This window comes from Falco cherrug, chromosome 11 (assembly GCF_023634085.1).
Source record: "Falco cherrug isolate bFalChe1 chromosome 11, bFalChe1.pri, whole genome shotgun sequence".
Taxonomy (NCBI): domain Eukaryota; kingdom Metazoa; phylum Chordata; class Aves; order Falconiformes; family Falconidae; genus Falco; species Falco cherrug.
The window spans coordinates 25,334,548-25,350,722 of record NC_073707.1 but is presented as its reverse complement, the minus strand read 5'-3'; the positions used below and the strand labels follow the sequence as shown (position 1 = coordinate 25,350,722).

General features: G+C 44.0%; 1 protein-coding gene across 4 annotated transcripts in view; it reads right to left on the bottom strand.

The window, feature by feature from the left end:
• Window positions 1-16,175, bottom strand: part of GNB4 (G protein subunit beta 4) — a 78,114-nt gene that overhangs the window by 23,239 nt on the left and 38,700 nt on the right. The window contains exon 1 of one of the 4 annotated variants that reach the window (XM_055723932.1): window positions 9,787-9,913. The exons of 2 other annotated variants lie outside the window; for them this stretch is intronic. The gene's annotated coding sequence lies outside the window, so the exon portion shown is untranslated. Of the gene's footprint in view, window positions 1-8,962; window positions 9,097-9,786; window positions 9,914-16,175 lie in introns of those variants that run through there. One more of the 4 variants, XM_055723933.1, reaches the window with a different exon arrangement.

The window sequence follows — 16,175 nt, the reverse complement described above, 5'->3', positions numbered from 1 at the left end:
CCAGCAAATACAGACCTTGTTAACAGCAGTCACAAAATAGACAAGGGAAATCACAGTTTAGATATTAGAATGAAATAATGCTTACCAAGCTTACTAGTAAAAGTATTACTTTAGACTTCACCTCTTCTTTACACTCTAAGTTGACAGTTCACTAGACCAGCATCTTAAGCTCAGAGATACGAGAGTTTATTTCTAAAACCCAACTTAAAGTCTAAGCCAAAGCACCTTCATAAAACACATGCAGAAAGCCCCTACTCTTCTTTGCCCACACACACTCAATTCCAGAAAAAACCCAAGAAATTCAGTGTTAAGCACAAGGCTGAAAAAAGCACAGGAAGGAAGGAATTTTTAAAAGTCATGAATATTTCACAGTCCAAAAGAGTGATTTTTCCCAAAAATAACATTCTGGCATCCTATATTCGTTATGCTCATTTTCAGGTCAAAGTGTTTTGGTACATAAGCACAGATTTATTTTTATCACACTCCCTGAAAACAGAACTTGATGTGAAATTCAAATTATGTTGTCTTTAGTGACTATAATAAGGATTCTCCAGTGAAAACTTGGTTCATTGACCACAGGACACTCCATCACTGAACAAATTATTACTGGTTTTGCAATTCAAAATGTAAAAGAGGCGGCAAGAAAGATCTTCATGAAGCAAAAAGATATAACCCTAAGTAACGAGACAGAGAGAGATGGTTCCAGTTCGATTTCTTCCTTGGGGACAGACAGGTGGACGGACGCACGCACGCACACACTGGGTGAGCTGATGCACTACTTTCTTTGCCCCTTCAAATACCCAGCCATACCCAGAAGCTATTCTAACAAGTTTTGCTATTACGAGCATACTTTAGAGTGACAATTCAAAGTAATCTTGAAAGACCACTTACATTTAAATCCATCTCTTAATAGTTTAATTTTGGATTTTTTCTTTAAGGGGCTAGTACGTTGCTATTTACTGACGTAGCATAGCACCCCCACACCTGGTAGGGTCAAGCAGCGTTATACATATAAAATCTGGTCTGGCACCTACAGGCACAAAAGATTACTTAAGCAGCCTCTTGTTTCTGCAAGCATGCAGACTGCACAGTATTCATAAAAGACACTAAGTATACAGCAAATGTTATGTTTAAAGTCAGCGGAGGAGACAGGCATTAAAAGAAACTAATACTGTCTACAGGAAAAGTGCCTCAGTTCAACTAAGATGACTATTCACTTGGCTGAAATAATTTCTGGCTGACAGTTTTTGAAAGTGGAGCATTCTTACGCACTTCAGGAGCAGAAAGCCCAGCAGTACCAGTTACACATATACATTGCATCTTTTCAAATGTATCACCAGCTTGAGGGGAAAAAAAAATGCTTTTGATCTATACATACTCTTCAGCACCCTTCCCTCCTCCTCACCATTCAGCACCACACACATACTCCCTTGGTACCAAAGTTACAGGGAGGCATTATGCAGTTCACATAATTATGCAGCTGTAACATTTAGCACACAGCTGTACTCTTTCATAAGAAAACAAGGGAATATAAATATTTGCTTTTTTATACTGATGATCCAAAGATCAGATAAAACTATTGCCCTCAGGTCTGATTTTAATTTTGCTTTTGGTTCACAAGATATTTCTGGTCAATTATTTGTCATTCTAAGATACAAAAATTAAGTCCTCTTCCAGACTAGTGTCCATCTAACTTTTTCTAATATTTTTTGAGATGTATATTATCACAGGCTTTTAAAAATAAAAACAAAATATCAAAACCCTCATTTTACAGAGAGCCACTGAATGATTAGAAATTCCATACTGAAAAGCGAAAACTCTTAAGTACTGTTTTTCACCCCTACTAATGCAAGTATGGGATTAAGACTACATAGGCTGTGTAACATCTTCAGGTACCACTTGTGGTAAGATTGATATATCTGATCCATACTCTTTTGAATTGCTTGTGATGTTTCTCCTGCAGCATTGCCTGTTTTCAAACAGTCATTTGGCAAAAAAGAAACCACACTGAGTATTTAAGGAAGATGTTACGTTAAAGCACTATGTATCACTGTGCTTCTATCTTCACACTCACAGGGTTCTCAACATAAAGACTGTCTTTATAGTAGGAGCATTTTTAACATACTGATTATATCTAGCAAAATACTTTCAGGCAAGATAAAAACATTTCTTATAAAAAACCCTATCTAGATAAAGCTGGCTTTATTTAAAAGGAAGTTGTAAATTAAATTTGTGATTCATTATTTTTCACGCCTTTACAATGCATTAAAAACCAAATATATTTGTAGAGTTCATAGCCTAGCCCCACCCATGCCAAAAAGATATGCAGGTCACATATACAGAGTATAGTGGCCAAAAGTCAGAAATTATAAAAATGACCCTAGATTAAGTTTCCAACAGAAGAGGATGAAAGAGAAACAAAATGCTGAAGGAAAGAAGTACAATATGCCCACTAGCAGCAGACTTCCCTGAAGTGTCTTTTTTTTTTTTAATTATTTATTAATAGCAGAATTCCCCTGTGGAGACAAAGCCTAAGGTTATAGGCAAGAATTTATTTGCCAGACACCGTGGCCACAAGAGAGCCCATGGCTCCACAACCAGCTTTGCTGAAGGTTATCTTTCCAATCCACAGAAACTTCAGTTCTTGCAAATACTTCCTACATCTCTCAAAGTAAGCTGGGTCAACAGCAGCCTAGCTAAGTATGTCATTTCTGCTTCTAGCCTTCACCAAAGAGCAGACATTGCTCTCATGAAGAGCAGCCATTGCTCTCACGAGTCTTAGTTTTAACATTTGTGATGTACAAACTACCATTTTGGAGTTCTTCTTAGCAATTGCAACTGAAGGATTAGTAAAAATCGTTAAATATTCTAATAACTCCTGCTTCCAGAAGCTAAGTGCAAAGCAAAACGGTATCTGACTCAATGAAAAGGCAAACATTAGCCATACGAATGAAACTGTCAGGCAATTTAACTGTTTGCTCAGGATGTTGGTCTTTCAGCTGTCATCTTGTCAAAGTTACCAGGAAGGTCTACGATTCAGGGCCAAAAGGTTTCTGTACAGACTGAGAACAGAAAATTGCTCAAGCTTCCGAGGCAACACAAGGAAAAGTTAATTTTCTTCATTTCATCCCTTTCAAAAGTGCATGTTTGGCTTTTGATGCCCACCTATTTGCATTTGTCATAAACTATAACAGGTGAGAGGAAAAAAATAAAACTCCTTAATGATTTACTGTGTCCAGCCACCTGACCTTCCCAAGTAGCTGCTTTTTCCTAAGGGCTGGGGAACAGAAACACTGTGCTAACATTGTTACAAATCACATTTATAGCACTTTTACTTTGGACTTGTACTACACTTTTATCCTGCCATACAAAAAAAATATAAAAATCCAGCTCCCTTGTTTGGGTTGCTTTAAGATAAAAGAGGTGTTTCCCCCTTTCTGTTGTGTATCTTAAAGATTAAGGTTGTGTCTGTAGCCCCCAAAACAGTAGTTTTACTCCTTGGCCACCTCGTTCTCCACACACAGGATTTTTTTTTAGATACCTTGTATCCAAACTGCTAGAAAGAGCAACCACAATGGAGAAGTTTCTTGCCCTGCAGGTGTCAGTAAGATTAAAAAGAGGCATTTTAAATCCTATAAAACACTGCAACACCTCCCTGTGGAACACTGCTTTTCTCCCCTAAAAGATTGTCAGGGACACCCAACATCCCTGCTCTGTCCTTCCTACTGATCCACTGGAAAGAAAATGGTACTAACACCATTTTTAGTTTCTTGAATTCCGGGGCATCTGAACTTCATGTCTTCTTGGAAACTTTGCTGTGCCATTTTTTGAACTCTTCCTATTGTACCTATGTTGAAAATGCTACAAAACTTCATCAGTTCTTCTCCTTCCTTTCCTTCCCATCACTAACGTGCACATGTGCAGGAAAGGACTTCAGTTTGCATTCTCACATCTCAACACAAGATAAACACATTTGTTTAAGCCTATTTATAATTTTAGTGGGGGGAAAGGTTTTAAAGAAGAAGTCTACCCAAAACCTAACATACCAGACTGATTAATTTTTCAGTATTACATTGCACTGTCAAAATTAAGTCAAATCACCGAAACTGATCAAAGTCAATAGATACACACTGAGGCTCTAAATTTACAGCATGTTAAATCAGATTTTGACAAGCATAGCATCCATATATGCAATGTGAATATTTATTTCAGCTCAACAACAACTAAGCTCCATTTAAATCAAGAATCTGAAGGAAAGAAAACAACTTCCTTTTCCAAACTAGGGATAAAATTCTTCTACATGAACAAGCTCTTAAAGCAATCAGTCATGACAGAAAGGGTCACCAAAAAAATACTCTGATCAAATATTTCTTTTAATCAGATCAATTTCAAATACCACGTTTAAACAACGGATCGTGAATAAGCATCTTGAATTTTAATGCAAGACTCTAAATGTGTACAAATATTACATAAATTGCATTTTAATATATAGATAGAAAATTACAAGTGCAACTTACATTATAATTACTACAGTAAAATAAATATATATATATAGGGCAGCAAAAAAAATAATACAAACATTAACCCAACAAGAATCAAATCATCAAGTTATCTTGAAACTGCCTGGGTGCTCTTTGCTAGACTAGATGCTGACCACTTGGAACTAGTAACTGCATTATGAAAACAAACCAAACAGTCCCACAGTTTCCCACCGCCAACTGCAAGTAGGTTATTTGTTCTTGTCGAAGATGCCAAGCCAGTCATCATTGAGAGCAGCTCCAGGATCTTCAATCTCATTTAAGAAACACATTAAATCCTGGGATTGATTTGATCGTTTTATTTTGTACCCCTCCCCCCCATTTGAAAATTAAAATCTTGTAATTTTAATCTTAACATTACTCAGCTCTTTTAATGTTTCAAAACAGTGGGATTCACAATGACTCAACCACTTGGCTTATGCTGAGAATCCATATGATTAATATTTGTCTGTAACATAAGAAGGAGGGGAAAACTACAGCTTCTGCAAATTGGCAAACCTATTTTGCCTCTAAACAGCCAATTTTATGTAATAGGTGGAACTTGAAAACGCCTTTTGCTCTACATTACAGTCAGGCACTTCTATCTCTCCCCTTCTTCCCAGCTTTCAGAAGTCCTTTCAGAAGGGAAGAGACTGCAAGAGTTATAGTAACTGAATCAGAATTTGTTTTACTGTATGTCAGCATTTCACATACTTTTGGAAGCTGAGACATCTTAACGGAAATGAAACTGTCTTCACTGAATAGTGTAACTATTTGCTAGTCAATATCCATCTATATTTGTTTTAATACTGTTTTTTATAAACCTTCAGCTCAGTTCTCATTATGGCATTTCCTCACATGAACTACAGCAATTCATAATAATCAGAACATCAAGCATCACTGACGGCATCCAAGCTGACATCCATTCAAAACATTAAGAAGTTCATCTCTTGCTCTTTTGTTTCAGGCTCTCTGCAAAGATGGACTGTTTCATTGTTCACTCGCTGCTGAATACATTAACACAATCCTAAACAGTACAGATTTTTTTAAATTAAAGCTGTACCTTTATATAGCACTGTCTCATGTCATCTAGAAAGCTTTATGAAGGTCTCTGCCCTAGCATCAGATATCAAACCACAACCTCAAGAGAACAGCACACGTTCATGTTTTTCGTGATCATTCGCTTTAGTCCTGTTTAGCATCTTTCACATAAATTCTATTACAAAACACCAGGTTGCAAAACAGAGAGGTTTCATACAAGAACAAAATAATAAACAACTAAATTTAATTACACACTTCAGAAGATGAAATAAGTGACAGTTCTGCATCCAACCAGAAAAAGAGAAAAATTTTGGTGGAACTTAAAAAATATTTTCTTGATTAGCAATACTATGCATACTTTCTAAACAGCAAGTTCCAGGCACTTGGGAACTGCATTATTCTGAGCACTGATATTCCCAGACAGTGTTAAGCACAAAACACAATCACTGCATTATCACTGTCCCCAAGTATTTACATTCCATGAGCAAGCACTGCACATCAACTCAAGAGATTTTTAATTTCTTACTAGTTCGGTGAGACTTTTTAAAGTGGTTCCTGAGATTAAAAAAAATAGATCATATGACCCTGTCGTCTTCAGTGACACAACAGTCTTTATTTATGACTCTGGCAGAGAAGACAGTAACTGAGGAAGATTTACAATGCACTGCATATTGTGGGGTTTTTTTTATTATTTCTTATTTCACCTTCAAAATCTTACATTCACAAATTTTGTGGCATTTTTAAAAGCTGCATAATGGTCTAGGAGAGAACTGCATTCAAAAATATCTTTGCAAGATTTTCAAGTCCCAGGTTTTTGTTTAGAAACTGTTCGGAAAATTAAAATACTTGGACAAATTAAAGACTAGGTGTATTAGGACTCAACTAAGCAACATGAAGATATAGTTGAAACTTTCATTATTCAACATAAATGTAACAGAACATTGTTGGCTGTGAATATCATCTATTTCAGACTTAAACGAGCTGAGCAGTCTATCAAGACCAACTTTTCAAGCACTCGGGAAAGGGCTAAACAAAAGAGAGCACCAGCGATTTGCTGTGCCACTTCAACGATACAGAATACAGGAAAAGACACCCCTGTAACCTGAAACTCAAATTTTTCATGATTAACAGATGAAAGATATTATTATTTGTAATTATTATTATAGCCTTGGTTTGCAACATATTAAATCTGTATAACTCACCTACACTACCCACTGTAAAAACTGCTAATTTTAAAGAAATAATACATAATTCAATATTGCCTATATTTTGCCATATTAAACACACAGTGAGACATAGCCATCTATTTATGATCTCCCTCTTCTACCTAGCCCCCTTCCTCCAAGATAAAATCAGTCTGTTCTTTGGAAGCACAATTTAACTTCACCACAGCTATCATGCTTAAGAATCACAAACAAACATTGCAAAAACCCACTGACTATTTTCCACCCCATTAAAAGACTTCAGGATTGACAGGGTTTGTCATGTGGTTTGTTCCATTTTAATTTGTTGATATAGTTATTATTCCTGTCAACAATTACTTCAGACTTTCCCCAACTTCAACCAGTAATTAACCTACTGTATCTGTCACTTAATTATCAGATTAGTGACCATCTTTTACATCACTTCCAGTATTTCTAGTAGAAGTTGGAGAGCAGCTTTCGGTTTTCCGCTGCACACTCAAATGACTTTGCAGGCGCATATCCCCTGGTATTCCCACTACTCTGCACAAGAACGACCAAAAATCTCTGGATCCTCTATTTATACTTAGGGGAGTGTATGACATTCTGGAAAGCACATCAAATGCTCTTGCGGTTAACTCCGCAGGTGAAGCACAGCAACCCCTACAAACCAGAATGAGCCTGTGCTGACAACTGCGAAAGAGGAAAAGCACCCAGCTATCACCAGGGAAGCCCTTCTCACCCAGCAGTTGCTCTGATCTCTCAGTTCCGATTCTCAGTACAGAACAGACAGAACATTTTTCAAAGCAGAAACCAAACTAGAACACAGAACTCCACTGAATACATAAACCCCACCAGACTCAGAAAATTACAGCTTTAATCTCTCCCAGTGCTTTTCTGGTGGGTTTTAGAGGTTGGTTACCTGTATCCTCTCTCCAGACCATTCTGTCATTCTTTTCCCTTCCTTTCCTAATCCTCTCTACCTAGCAGAGAGCAACTACTATTTTGTTGTTTCAGAAACTGATTATATCAAATTAAGCTCTAAGCCATTGTTTTCCTCAACCTTTGAGACTTACCATGCTCCTAGTTCATAACTGAAAAACAGCCTAGAAAATCATGTATTTTCCAAGCTACAATAATCAGTCTACTAAAAGACAACCTGTCTATTCCCAAACAGTACAACTTAACAGGAGGTAACTGATCGGAGGCTTAGTGTGCTTTAGCTCAGATAACCTTACAGCATAAACAGGACTTGTCTGCCAGACATAAGCAATTTAGATGCTTTTCACAATTTCCAACAGAGACTAAACAAAAAATTAAAGCTGATAACCTCAGCAATAAGTGCAAATAAAATAAAACATATTTTGCAGGGGAAAAAAAGATCTGGATGTAAAAACCAGCAATACCTACGAACTACAAAACAAACAGCATCTAATGACTTTGCACTTTTCCTAAAGACGGGAGTACCTTGAGATTCACTCTTGTCACAACAAGCACGCAAGACGCGCCAGCCACAGCCCCTTGCCACCAGACAAATTTATTGGAACCCGAACAAGTTCTAGGCAGGTACAGAAATAAAAGGGAGAAGAGCTTCCCTACAAACTCCAGGAACCTGGAAACTGCCTGTTGCTGCCCGCCGTAGGGCCTCTCCCATGCGAACCACTGGGCTAGCTGCCCGCCGGGGTGGCTCCGCGCCCCCCGCGCTGCCGAGCCCGTTGCTGGCCCCGCCGGCTCCGGCCCCGCCGCCCGCCGCACCGGGGAGGTCCCCGCCGGGGGAGAAGGGCACGGCGGCCCCAGGGCGACCTCGCCGCGACCCGCACCCACAGCCGCTCCCGCAGCAGCGGGGCTGGCGGCACGGCGGGCTCAGCGCCGCCGGCTCCCGCTCCTCGCCCCCCTGCCTGGGGAAGCGCCGGCGGGACGCGCCTCTCCCGCCCTTCCGCTCCCCGGCACCACCTCCGGGGAGCCCTCCCGGGGCCCCGGCGCCGCGGGGGCCTAGCCCTGCCCGGCAACACCCTTCCCCGTGGAGGCCGGGCGCAGCGCGGGACGGGACGGAACGGAGCCGTCCACCTCCACCGGGCCCGGCCGCTCCCGGCGGACTCCGGCGCCCAGCGACCCCAAGCCGGGACCGCGCCCCTCACCCGCCCGCCGCCTCAGGGCGGCATCCCGACGGGCTCCCTCCGCCCGCAGCCGGCGGGAAGCGCAGCCCCGGCGGCGGGGCTTTACCTGCTGGGGGCACCGCAGCGGCGCTACCCGTCGGGCTGGGGCCGCTGCTAGCGGCGACGCCCGCGGCCGCCTCAGCGTTCACCCCCGCTGCGGCTGGGCTCTCCCCGCCGAGCACCGCCCCCTCCCCTCGGCGCTGCGGCGCGGTGGTGCCGCCCACGCTCCCCCCCGGCCGCGGGATGGGGCCGCCCGCGAGGGGCGGGGCGGGGGCCGGCGGGCGCGGCGCTCCCGGGCGGCCCTGCCGGGCTCTGCGGGGGCGCGGCGGCGAGCAGCAGCGGACGCGGGGGGGCGGCGGACGGGACACGCCGGGGCTCCCCGCCGGCACGGGCCCGCCCCCCCCCCCCGTACAAGGGGAGCTCCACGGCCGCCCGGGGCCGGGCCCGCGCCGAGGGGTGGTAGGGCCGAGCCCGCCCCCAGGCTACACGGCCCGAGCAGCGCCGCTCCAAGCGGGAAGCGCGCTAGAATCTTCCGCCTGGCCCCGAGCGGCCGCCGCCCGCCCGTAGCCCCCTCCCCTCCGCCCCGCGTGCGACCGGGCGCGGCGCGGGGGCGGCCGGCGCTGCCGCCGGACCAGGAAGTGAGGCCCGCCGCCCGCCGCAGCCCGGCCGTGCCGCCGCGCCCCGCCCGGCACAGGCTCTCCCATGCCGGGGCAGGGAGGGGGCGCCGCCGGCCGCCCCGCGGGACCGGCCGCCGCCCTCCGGCGGCCCCGCCGAGCCCCGGGGGACGGGCGCTGCCGCCCGTCGGCCAGGCCTCGGCCCCTTCCCCCTCCGCCGGCGGGGGCCCGGCTATGCGCACATCGTCCGCCCCGCCGTGGCCCGGGCGGGAAATACCTGCCGGCTGGCGGCCGCCGGGTAACGGTCTGTGCGGGTGTCACCGAGCCGCCGCCTCCATGGCGCTCGGTCGCGGCGGGAGGAGCTCCTCCCCCTCCCGCATGGACCCAGCCAACGTGACGGGCCGTTGCCATGGCTGCGCAGCGCTGACGTCAGAGCGCTTAAAGAGACAGCGCCCCGGAGGTGCCGGCGCCGAGGCCTGCGCGGAGCGGCGGGGCGAGGCCGGGCTCCCCCGGCCGCGCGCTGGGTGCGGGAGAGCCGCAGCGCCCGCCGAAGCCTCCTGTGAGGGCCCCAGGCGGCAGCGGGCACCGGGGGAAGAAGCCGTCCCCGCCGAGCAGCCGCATCGCCGGGTGCCGCAGGGCCCGGTAGCAGCGGCAGCCCGACCAGTTCCCTGCGGGCCGGCGGTGCCCGCCGTCCCCTGGCAGCGCGCCCGGCGGGACTGCGGGGCGGGGCGGGGCGCAGGGCAGAGGCCGGGCTAGCGGAGCGCAAGGCGCCCGTGGTGAGGCGGGTGGGCGCCCGCTCCCAGGGCGGCTGCCGGCGCTCAGGCGCCCACCGGGGCGGTAGCGCAGCTCCTTCACCTGTAGCTAAGGGGAGCGCACGTTTTCCATGGAGCCTGTAACCCCCGAGCACCGGCCCCCGGGAATCGATGGCCACGACGGCTCTGCTGGGTGGCTGGGGAGGCGCGGGGGGGCCTGGCCTGGCCGGGGCTGCAGGGACCCTGCGGAGCTGGGGAGCTGCCCATGGGTGCTGGGAAAGGGCACCGGGTGAGGCCCCGAACGCCACAGTTTCAGCCACCTCCTCTGTGGACCTGATCAATGAAACCCATATCTGGCCTCAGCACCCAGCGGCCTGCGGCATTGCCCTTTGATGAGTTGCAAGGAGTAACGCTGAGCTCTGCAGAGCAGTAGCAAGGTAGAAGTGAGGCGTTCCTCACAAAGCTGTGATCCTTCATCCCTTAATGGCACACCCATCCTTACACCAGCATATGGAAAGCAGGAAGGCCATCAGCAACTGACTGCCAAGGGTGTGTCGGACGTGGTGCCCATCTGCCTGCCCTTCCATGTCCGATGCTTAAATTACAATCAAAAGCCAAACTACAACCATGGCCAACGTGGGAATACATGGAGTAGGTAATTTGTGGGGTGCTGTAGCCACACCTCTTCTGAGTCTTGCCTGCTCCACTGACCTTGATGCCACAGGGATGTCTCCGTAGTCATCATTGCCTCAGCACGGTCAAAATAAGGCAGCCCTGGTCAGGACTCCAACACTAAAGATGGGACATTTGCATCATCTATCTTCTCAGCATGGATCTGCCACACCATCAGCACCACAAAGTCTCAAAACTTCTGTAAAATGTTTTATATAAGTATCATAACTACTGTGGGTAAAGCAATCTTTGAGCTACTAGGGTATTACTGATAAATGGCTCAGTGTTAATGGTAGTACACACTGGAACATACAGTATGTACTGTAATGAAACAGCTCATTGCTTACTTTAGATCAGTTTTAGAAAACATTTATGCACTTCCCTTAACTGACTCAAACCTATTATTTTAATAGCTTTGTCCTGGTTGCAAAGTCTATGTTGTGCTTCCCTGCACTGCAGTATATCTGTCCTCCATTTATCCAAAGCACAGATGTCATTCAGCGGTATGTTTACTTTGCATTTAACGAGTGATCACATATCAAAAATCAACACAGAATGGATTTGATTTTGTGGTACCATACTTAAAGGGGAAAAAAAAACTTTCTTGGAGTCACTACATCACTGTATAAGTTGCTCAATTTTTTATCAAAGGGAGGAAGTGGCACAATGATAGTTCTCCTTTAAACTACACTTGTTCCCTTACATTTTTCTTAATTCAATCTTCAGAACTCTGAGTAGTGATTACTGACAAGATATGGTCCCAGAATGAGCACATAATTTCTCATATTCTGTTTCAAAACAGCTCTGGAACATAACAGGCAGTAAGTAAAGCCCTGGAAAAGTTCAGATGGTATTTAGGTAGTTACATATTATGAAATTATCAGTCTTTGTCCTTCCAGTGGAGCAAATTAAAACATTTTATAAAAAATTATATAATTTATCCTCATGACTCATTTGGGAGACAGGGAAGTTTCTTCAGTTGCAGACTGGGAAAATGAAGTGCCCAGGACACAGTTCTCAGGAGGGGAACTCATCTTGCAGGAGTGGCGTTGCTGCAGCTGTGGTGGTCCAAGGCTAACAGCAAAGCAAAGTTTGCAAGGAGAAGAATCTTTTCTAAGACCAACTGATACAAATAAACTGCCTCTCTTTATAAAACTTCTATCACCCATTGTGTACTCTGTGTTGTTATTTATTATACGAAGAAGTTATGAATTCCTAATGAAACAGAAATCCCCAGTCCTGCTACTGGCAATATTTTACAGCCAGTTTTTAGCCAGTTCTGCTTCTGACCACTGGTTTCATATGCCAAACCCTACTCTGCAAAATCAGAGCTACCCCTGATGGAGCTATTCTTATGCTAGTTCAGCAATATGCTTTAGATTATTTTAGAATTTATATAAGGAATCAATTTGTTCTGCAGCGAAAGAGAAATGTTGAGATACAGTGCCAGATGAGGTTTTAAAATCAATATCTAGATCAGTTTCTCTAACATGTTCTCTTTGAATTATGAGTTACTACAGCCAACACAGCAACTTCAGTTTCTGATAGATTAAATGCTACTGGAGGCCCCCAGTGCTTGGATTCCTGCCCGTTGAGTCTGAAACATCTCCAAAGGGAAGGTAGAGGAAGTGAACCTGTTTGGAAATTATGCTGATTCAGCTGTAACTGAAAACCTCAGCCAAGATAGCTCCAGCAGCACCCTAAACCTCCTTTTGATGGAAATTTTGTGAAACACTGCATGTCAGAACAGTGAATGGCTACTAGGAAGCAATAAGACATTTTCTAAAAAACTCCCCAGTCTTGGCAGGGCCTGAGACCAAAAGGCATAAAGATGGACAGGCACACGTATAATCTAAATGGCTAAAAATACCACTCAAGTCTACATGTGTCTTTTCTTGGTTCCAGAGAAACGCAGAGGTCATTGCCTGCCTGGTACTTTCTGCACCAAAAGCCCCCACATTTCATGAGGCCATTATCTAATTTCTTCCCAAAACACTTCAAGATATACATGAAATAATCATGTTTGTTCAGAAGACAAAGCAAAAAAACCAGAACTCAGACAGCTAAGAGACAAAGATCCAGAGAGAATCCCCTCCGCTGGTGTGACTGAATTACACCACTCCTCTGACTGACTTTTGTTTTCCTAAAGTAAAAATAAGTTGCTCATTCAGACTTCAGAATTAATTTACCGATGTAGCAATCTACTTTCTTGACACCTCTATAATAATAACGCTGGTTTCTTTTCATCATTGGTTTTTTTCATTGGTTAAATCAGACCTCTCCTGCAGTATGTACACTTGCCTTTTGCTTTGTCCTCATTCTTTGTTTATGTCTGACAGCACTTCTGTGGCTGCAATCCAGGCAGCTATTCAGGTGAGATATGCTAATCTATGTCTTTCTACTCTTTCATTTCCATCTTTCTCTTCAGATCTAGGAATTAAAGAGGTGATTAACCCCTTACTAATAACTGAGCAATCTGACATCATTCTTCATTCAAGCCTTACGAAGAGCCAGAGACTTAAAAGTTCACTTAATTTCCTGACATATTTTAATTACTCTGTTAAGCAGGATTACACATACTATCTTTATATTCCATATACATGACAGGAAAACATGTTCACCTTCAGACATCCCTTTCTCAATTCATTCCTAAATATGAAAGCAAATGTTTTACTGCTTTACTTTCAATATCCTGGTTTTATTCCTACTGAAGTCTAACATTAATTCATTTCAAGAACCTTCCACTTGCTCAGCCACTCAACTGAAGCATGACAGATCATCTTTTGTCATTCTGTCAGTGGCTCTGTTTACATATGGGTGACCTTTCACAGCACCAAGGAGCAGTGATGTCTCTGCACACCAGCTGATGCTCTACACAAAATGCATCGAAGGTGGCAGTTTAGTTCACACTGTGTACGTGTCTCTCTAGAAGTCCAAGAAAGAATGCGTATGGCGACAGCAGTAGCTGCTCACCACCGCTCTGGTCTTTGGATCACTGTTTAATTGGGCAGGTGGAGGAGAGTATCTTTGTTGTGTTTTACTAGCGTCCTTGTGCTACCAAGAAACTGAACTTCAGTTTCTAGGGCTGCCAGTCTAGTATAATTCAGTTCCTTTTCTATACACGTGCTTATTCTCTAACATTTAATTAAAAAAAAAATCAAGGAAAAAGAATATAAGGAGAAATAGTAATATTTTTCTTGTTATTTAGGAGACTAAAGAAACAGTGGATGCCAGAGAGTACATTTACTTTTTGAGGTCCGGTAAAATAACTGACCAAGCTACACAGTTGGATCATTGTGCAGGTACAGAAGTCCAGATTCCTGACTCCAGTGTGCCAGGTGACTCACCCCCTAAAGAGAACTGAACAATCACTGAAAACTATTTAAATAGAAGAAAGGGGAGTGGATATGTATGCATAGATGCTTCACATATGGCCTATATGTATGCACGTATTTAGGAATAATATATATTAATATTTCTTTCAGACAAAATGATGAAGGATACTCACAGAACTGCTGAAAGTGCTCATAAAAGAACAGCAACAAAAATCAAATGGGCTGAAAAAGCCATTTGATCTATACTGCTCCCTTCTAAGACCAATTGCAACACCGAGAGATCAGTAGCGGGTTTCACATGCTTACTGTAATTTGCAAGGTATTTCACCACTGTTTAAGATCACTAAGTGAGGCAAAAAGCAATGCTCATATTAATCACTGTGCTTCTGCACGTTCTTTATGCTGCAGTCCAACCCACTTGTAATAATGGCACGCTAGGGCTGAGAAAGCTCTACAGCATGGAAATTCTTCTGATTTCTTCTGGAGGGGGAGAGGAGTAAGAAACAGAGGAAGGGGAATCTGTATTTTAAACCTACATAGAAAAATTAAAGAGTCTGCCTACAAATCCCAGACTCAGAGGATGAAGCCTCACATCAGCTGTAACTCCCTGGCAGCAATTTTTCTTGAAACGGCCAGGGAGAAGGCTTCTTTCTACTAAGGCTGTGGGTGTGGAATTGTAATAGACACTTCCATAAACTGCTGTCTGCTCAAATGTCATGATGTTGGCTTTCTGCCCCATTTTCAGCTGCAGAGAACAGCAAAAGGGAGGGGCAGAAACAATGAAGATCCCTTTTTAACTTTCAGTTTTAAAAATCTCCCAACTCTTTCCAGCCAAATAGCTCTCCTCCTAAATATGATTGGTATCTCTTAGATCCTGCTTTGGAAATTACAGTTATTTTACTGTATACCTAACCTAATCCTAACCCCCAAGAATTTTACAGTGTGTGCAACAGGGAGCAAACAAGGACCAGTTAGCTGCACATAGAACAGCAAGTGATCACTTTTTTTGTAAGTTTTCAGTTACTTCTTCAACAAATGAAGACTGTAATGTACATTAAAGTTGTGTTTCAGGTATAAAGTGGAATGAGTGGAGACAAAAGAGAAAATGAATGGCCATGAAAGGAGCTTAACAAAGCGTGCAGTAACTGACATGGGTAGTAAAAGAGTGTGGAATTAGGAAGAAAGAAGTATTAAAGAAGTATTATTTTGTTCAGTCTGTTCAGAGATTGTTTGGCCCTTTTATGGAACAAGACAGGAAGCCAACTGAAGAAGCATGATCGGGTCCATTAATTACCTTTAGAAATTCTTAGAAATATAAGCTACTTTCCAGTCACAACAAAATCAAAATACTTCTCACATTTTTAAGGAAAGATTCTTGCATTCCACTGCTACCCAATATCTTAGAAAATAATAGGTGTAAGATTCTTCGGTATATGTATTTGCATAATACCACCAACAAATGAACACATTTACACAGCCAAACCCCACTATAGATAACCACAATACTGTCCCACTGAACACAGTCCAATGTTGCTAACAGCAGACTGCAGAATCCCAAGCTATCAGGTGTCACACTAGCAAAGGCTTTAGCAAAGATCTGTACATGAACTAAGGATTTAACTCTGTGAGATGCAGTTGCATTACAGGAAGGATAGCAAAGGTTATTTATTCTTCAGTTTTTGGAATCTAAGCTAACCTCCAGGTGCAGTGCAGAAAGAAATTTCACTACAGTCAAGTGCTGCATCTTAGACTAATTATAGATATATTTCACCTTCCTCTGAACTTTGAGCCTGAGCTTACACTGAGCTGTCAGGAGTATTACTCAAGCTTGCAATTTTTAAGTTTTGCCATTTAGCTTACAGGTTTGTTGGTACCTGAAGAGTTTTATGGTCATGAATGAGGAAATC